We start from the raw sequence: 6,704 nt of genomic DNA on the forward strand, positions 1-6,704 counted from the left end.
GGGACGTATCTTTGAATTGAATGTCGTAGTTTCTGAAAAGAAAACATGTGCTGAAAAGATCAGAAAGCTTGAATCGGCAAAACTTATTAAGAAGAATTGATCAAACACTCATTTGTACTTTACAACTTTATGATGTACTATCTATGATTATCTAATATAAATAATGATGATATAAAATAAAACTTTTAAGGCACACGTATCTCTATGTTTGAAGTATCTCCATGTTTTCTCTTTGTCTATCACGATACAATTTTTAGAGTTTTGAATCTCAGATCGTGATTTAAAAGATAAAAGATGGAAAGAAAAATAAAAAAAGTATAATAAAATAAAAGTTAAAAAATTCATAAAATTTAATATGAAATAAAAACAACACCGGTCAAAATTAAATACAAATTAAAATTCAATTTTAAGACATGGTTGTTGAAAATATTATAAATGGGAAATAGAGTTTCATATACAACTACAAAATAAAATGCAAAAGACTCTAAAATGTCAAAAACAGATTAAGGCTACGGAGCGATCCCTTGTGTGACATTAAACCTCTTCAATGCTCCTCCACCTCAATTTGTGATCGCTTGTGAAGGTATATAATAAAATAACGTAAAATTCACAAAAAAAAAGTGCAAGTATACACTATCACAAAATAATAAGTAAATAATGATCGTATTTTTTTTTTTTTTATTCAAATGGTAGTTAGTGATTTTAAATTAATTAAATAAAATTTATGCAAAGTATCACTACTCTCGAAAAGCAGATAGTAATGAGAAAATCAAGAATAATGAGGAGGTTCGAGCTTACCGAAATTAACTACGTAAGTGATTGAACTTTGTGGTGGATTTTAGTTTCGTTGGAGATGTTTTGTAATTTCTATTAACAAGTCTGTAAAAATAATTATTCCTAATCCTTCCATTGAAGTATCCTTGCCATGAAGCTAGAGGGTTAAAAAAGCTCTCTTCTATATAAAATTTGATAAAAAGCATCATTTGTGGAACTAACTAGTGAATCTTTCCATAGGACAATAAAGAAACTCAAAGTATGGGGGTTGACCTCATGTACCCACCCGCTACTACGTCAACCTCTATGGTTTCACATTCCCTCTCAAAATGGGTTTATAGCACAGTCACCCTATTAAGTTGACTCCTTGACCATGTCCGAAGTACCTAGTCACCTCAATGTGCTATCCTATCCCGCCTAGACCTTTCTCAACGATATTGCTCCTATAAACCTACAAGTTTGTAGAGGAGCTATAAGTTCGACGTGGGGGTATCAGAGAGGATAGGCGGCAAAGGCTCTTGTGGCACTATTCACATTACTAGTACCTCAAGAGTTACCTTAGCCATGTTTGGGCTCCATTGAGATCTACAAGATTCTAAGGATGTCTAGGTAGCTTAAATCACGAACTCTCAACTTCATAACTACATTCTAGTTCCTTATGGATTTCTTAGTTTGGGAGTACTAGGATCTAGACCTTTGATCACCTCTCACAATCCTAAGGCACTCAGTCTACAGGAGACATTCTGACCTAAGTCATCGTTTAACTGGCCTAACTCCTAATCTTATCTCAGTATAGACATCTATGCTCAACAAGAATATCACACAACCAATCACCTGAAATGAACATAAATTTTCATGCATTCATGCAACTCAATAGAGAGATAACATCCATCAATCACTTAGAGTACAAATCATAATATCTCATCCTTCCTTCTAACAAAGCAAATATATATGTAAAATAGCATGCTTCTCAAAATCTCATCCTACGGAGATTTTAGTAAATTTTTACATCATGCTTGTCATTCTAAACTACACTGCTCATTTGTTGCCCTATTCATGCATATTTTATCTACCTTAGGCATGATATGAATATTAATTACTTGCTTAATGCGTGCCAACCTATTTCAAACTTAGTGAATAAGGTGAAAATTAGATAAATAGGAGTTGAATCAGGTGAAAAATATCTCTTTACGCGTCATCACGTGCCTCCCATGCTCAGGTAGGGTGTCTCACGTGTGCCTACACACGCGTTGAGAAACACGTTATCATGCTACAACCAGACCAGTGATTAAGCACCAATGTACGTAGATTTTTATTTTTTTTCTTTTACAGTTTTTTCCATGTGGATGTGTCATCCCGTGTGCGTCAACATCTTTGGGTGTGCGGGTTAAAGGTGAAATGGCAATTTCTACCTTCAATTTTTTTGCTATTTTTTTTTTGCACGTCCTGCTTGTAATAGCCCCCAAAAAAATAATGATAATAATAATAATAATAACAATAATAAAAATAATAAAAATAAAAATAATTATAAAAAAAAATATATACGTCAAACTAATAATAATTCATAATTAAATAACTAAAAAGATTATTTAAAAATAAAAAATAAAATTAAAAATAAAATTTACTCTCCTCTCTCCTCTCGTCCCAACAGCATCCTCTTTCCTCAACCCCACCATATCACAGTTCATCCAAAAATAAACAGAAAAAAATGTTAGATTGGGGAAAAAGTAAAATGTGTTTCAACAGAGATATGATGTAGATCTATTAGAGAGATTTTGGTCTATTATTACCATAAAATCCTATCTCAAATTTTCTCTTTATATGGTTATAAGAAATCAATTTAGGATCAAATCTTCTCTCATATTTGACTCGATCAAGTAATAATCAGATCCCATCTTCAATTACTTAGATTTTTTTTTTGTTAGCATGGGAAGTTATAGGAAATAAAGTTAGAATCAATAAAATTTTAGTTGTCAGAATCCATAAACCCGTAAAATAGTAGCCAATCAATCTATTAAAATTGGCTAACTGTTTACAGAATTAAAATAAATATAGAATTAGAGGAATATCTTATTTACAGAACTGAAAATCTATTTAAGTAAAATAATTACAAAGAGGGAGAAAGGAAGATTTCTTGAACAGAATTTAAAAATAAAACAGAAATATCAGAAGGCATAAACTCCATTAAATTTTGTCTAACAGGAAATATCAGAACTTTGGCCAACTGTTTACAAAATTAAAATAAATATAGAATTAGAGGAATATCTTATTTACAGAACTGAAAATCTATTTAAGTAAAATAATTACAAAGAGGGAGAAAGGAAGATTTCTTGAACAGAATTTAAAAATAAAACAGAAATATCAGAAGGCATGAAACTCCATTAAATTTTGTCTAACAGGAAATATCAGAACTTTGGCCAACTGTTTACAAAATTAAAATAAATATAGAATTAGAGGAATATCTTATTTACAGAACTGAAAATCTATTTAAGTAAAATAATTACAAAGAGGGAGAAAGGAAGATTTCTTGAACAGAATTTAAAAATAAAACAGAAATATCAGAAGGCATAAACTCCATTAAATTTTGTCTAACAGGAAATATCAGAACTTTGGCCAACTGTTTACAAAATTAAAATAAATATAGAATTAGAGGAATATCTTATTTACAGAACTGAAAATCTATTTAAGTAAAATAATTACAAAGAGGGAGAAAGGAAGATTTCTTGAACAGAATTTAAAAATAAAACAGAAATATCAGGAGGCATGAAACTCCATTAAATTTTGTCTAACAGTAAATATCAGAACTTTAACGTGTAAATTAGAGAAATAATTTTATAGAGTTCAAACTGGAAACTGATGTCATGGGCTCACATAGGTTGACTTGGATTTCAAAGGACGGAATCGAACTTTCATTAAGGATATATATGTGACAACGACTTAAGGTAACTAGGTAAGTGGCTCACCCGTCGTAGGTTACGCGTTAATTGTTGTATGTTGGCACGTGCCCGTGGATTTGCACGTGTCACTGAATTGTATGCTAGTTTAATGTGCTTAAGTACGAACTCATGTGAACGTGAATGTATGCTATGTATGCTGCTTTGTTTCATGTGATATGATATGCATGTGACGATATGTGGTTCCTGAATGATTATGGCATGATTGTACGAAATATTTGAATGTAAACAGCATGAATTATATGACATGAAATATGGTAAACTGTATGGAAACATAACCCCGATAGGAATATGTATGATACGTAAAGAAATGAAAATGAGAATGACATGTAAGCATGAAACGTGACAAGAGGTTATGTTCATTAATGTTAAATGTAGGACTAGTGGGGACCTCATGCATATTGTGTATTCATGCATCTGGGGGATACCCCTATCCCATTACGAGAGTACGAACGCGTACATCCAATGGCAGGGCAACGATCGTTATGCTTTGCATAGCGCAGACGTGACGGTTACTAGTTTTAACGGGTCCTGGCATAAGGGGTTCCCAGAGTATGCCCACCGGATAAGAAAAGTGGCCCAGCGGTGTGCGAACTAGCTGGTGAGCCCATACTCGCACGTATGGGCTGTGTGCAGAGTATATGGTACACGTCCACGATTACCCGTTAGGACAGCACCGTAGGGAAAACGAAACGAAACGATAGGTCCCATCATTTCATTGTGTGTGATTGTTGCATAACCCCGATAGGGAGTCACTTACTGAGTATTCTAGAAATATTCAAGCCTTGTGCTACTTTACTTTTTCAAATAAGGGCAAGGCACCCATGTGACATCGATGGCAACATCGTACACCCCGGGACCGTGGCACATGCATAGGGTAGTTGTTTTTTTTTTTTTTTTTCCATTTCATAGTCTAGGTTGAATTCGATTTGCAACATTAGTATAGGTTAGTATAGGTTGAATTGTATTTGCATAATAAACCATAGGGTAGTATAAGATATTCATTTCGGTTTTGTTCCTTTTCCTTTATTTCAATAATGTTCTTTTCCTTTTTCTTTCCTTGTAATCATTTTCTCTTTCACGGAGTAATAAAAGGCGAGTGTAAGTCGCATTTATGAACAGGGCCCATTTGATGTATATTTCGCATTGTATAGTAATGGCCTTAGATTAAATAGGTAAAATTTAGGGTCGTTACAATGCTTCCCTTCGAGCCTAGTGTAATTGCATAGCTCGTATCAAACCCATAGAAGTCACTATTTTTGAGGTTCGATTAGAACTCCAACTAATAGTCAGTTTCACCTCCAAGTTTCTTCACGAACTTTGCAAACACGACTTTTCCAAGATTTTTTTTTATGATTTAAAATTATAGAATGAATCTCTTCAAGGTTTTTTGTGTAACTTTTACTAAGAAATATTAGTAGAAAAATACTCTCCCTATATCCTTCCTTTTTGTATTTTTTTATTTTTATTTTCTTAGTAGATTTTAAGACGAAAGATTCAAAGTTTTGGTATCAAACATTCTATTCATAAATAGAAAAAACAAAAGAATACAAAAATGAAATTCTATAAAGTGAGTGAACCTTATCTAAGAATTTTTCTTTTTTTTCTAACTTTACAACGTGTAATAGACGAATCATATTCTTAAAAATAAAGTAGAATTGTGTGATATGAAAATTTTGTTATTATTTTCATATTTGTACGGCTCCTATAAATACCATACTACTAAATGAAGAAAGACCATCATCAAGTTTTCTTCACATAATATTGAATATTACAATGGCAGTGGTTGCTCAGATTACTTCAAATGACCCAATCAGTCAATTGAAGATTGACGGATGCCTCATTTGTCCAAGCAAGTGGATACAAATTCCTAATGTCTCAGAGGTTTGTGTGCAAAATATTGCAAAGTTTGCTGTGGACGACTACAACCTCCAACATAAGGAGAGTTTCAAATACAAGAGCATTAAATGTGGTTGGTTTATGGAGCTGAAGGGTGAAGACCTGGACTTCTGCCTCCATATTGAGGTTGTAACGACCCTAAATTTCCACATATCTAGAGTCGCCACTAACGTCTCATGCTCATCTCTAATGCAGAATAAAAATCTAAGCATACTCATCTTTAATAGCGGAAAAATTTAAGACTTCAGAATACATTAAAACATTGGAAAACACTGTCGGACTTACGTGTTTCAAACATTGTGCTGGAGTTCAAAAAGATAAAATAAAACGATTACAAATTAATTAATATAAATGAATGAAATGCAAACACCCTATCCTAACTAAGACTAGGAATTAAATATGCATCTATCCTATGCACGCGCCACAGTCTCTGATCACGATGCCACCGTCAACCGTACATGGGCGCCTTGCCTTTACCTAAAAAAAACAATATGGCACACGGCAGAAATACTCAGTAAGTGACCCCACTATAGGGGCCATGCTAATGCAAACACATGCAATCATGAATAGGGATCTATCTCTAATCATCTTAGGGGTGGCCTCCTGTAACGACCCTAAATTTCCACATATCCAGAGTCGCCACTAACATCTCATGCTCATCTCTAATGCAGAATAAAAATCTAAGCATGCTCATCTTTAATAGCGAAAAAATTTAAAACTTCAGATTACATTAAAACATTGGAAAACACTGCCGGACTTACGTGTTTCAAATATTGTGCTGGAGTTCAAAACGATAAAATAAAACGATTACAAATTAATTAATATAAATGAATGAAATGCAAACGCCCTATCCTAACCATGACTAGGAATTAAATATGCATCTATCCTATGCACGCGCCACAGTCTCTGATCACGATGCCACCGTCAACCGTACATGGGCGCCTTGTCTTTACCTGAAAAAAAAAACAATATGGCACACGGCCTGAGTATTTCGAAGAAATACTCAGTAAGTGACCCCACTATAGGGGCCATGCTAATGCAAACACATGCAATCATGAATAGGGACCTATCTCTAAT

At 33.5% G+C, this 6,704-nt stretch overlaps 1 long non-coding RNA gene across 1 annotated transcript in view; it reads left to right on the plus strand.

Moving 5' to 3' along the window:
* Positions 1–5,458: 5,458 nt before the first annotated feature.
* The window catches only part of LOC111434587, a 10,976-nt gene continuing 9,730 nt past the window's right edge, over positions 5,459–6,704 (plus strand). Inside the window, exon 1 of the long non-coding RNA XR_002708974.1 lies at positions 5,459–5,753. This is a non-coding gene — a long non-coding RNA (uncharacterized LOC111434587). The remainder of the gene's footprint in view (positions 5,754–6,704) is intronic.

This window comes from Cucurbita moschata, unplaced genomic scaffold, assembly GCF_002738365.1.
Source record: "Cucurbita moschata cultivar Rifu unplaced genomic scaffold, Cmos_1.0 Cmo_Scf00045, whole genome shotgun sequence".
Taxonomy (NCBI): Eukaryota; Viridiplantae; Streptophyta; class Magnoliopsida; order Cucurbitales; family Cucurbitaceae; genus Cucurbita; species Cucurbita moschata.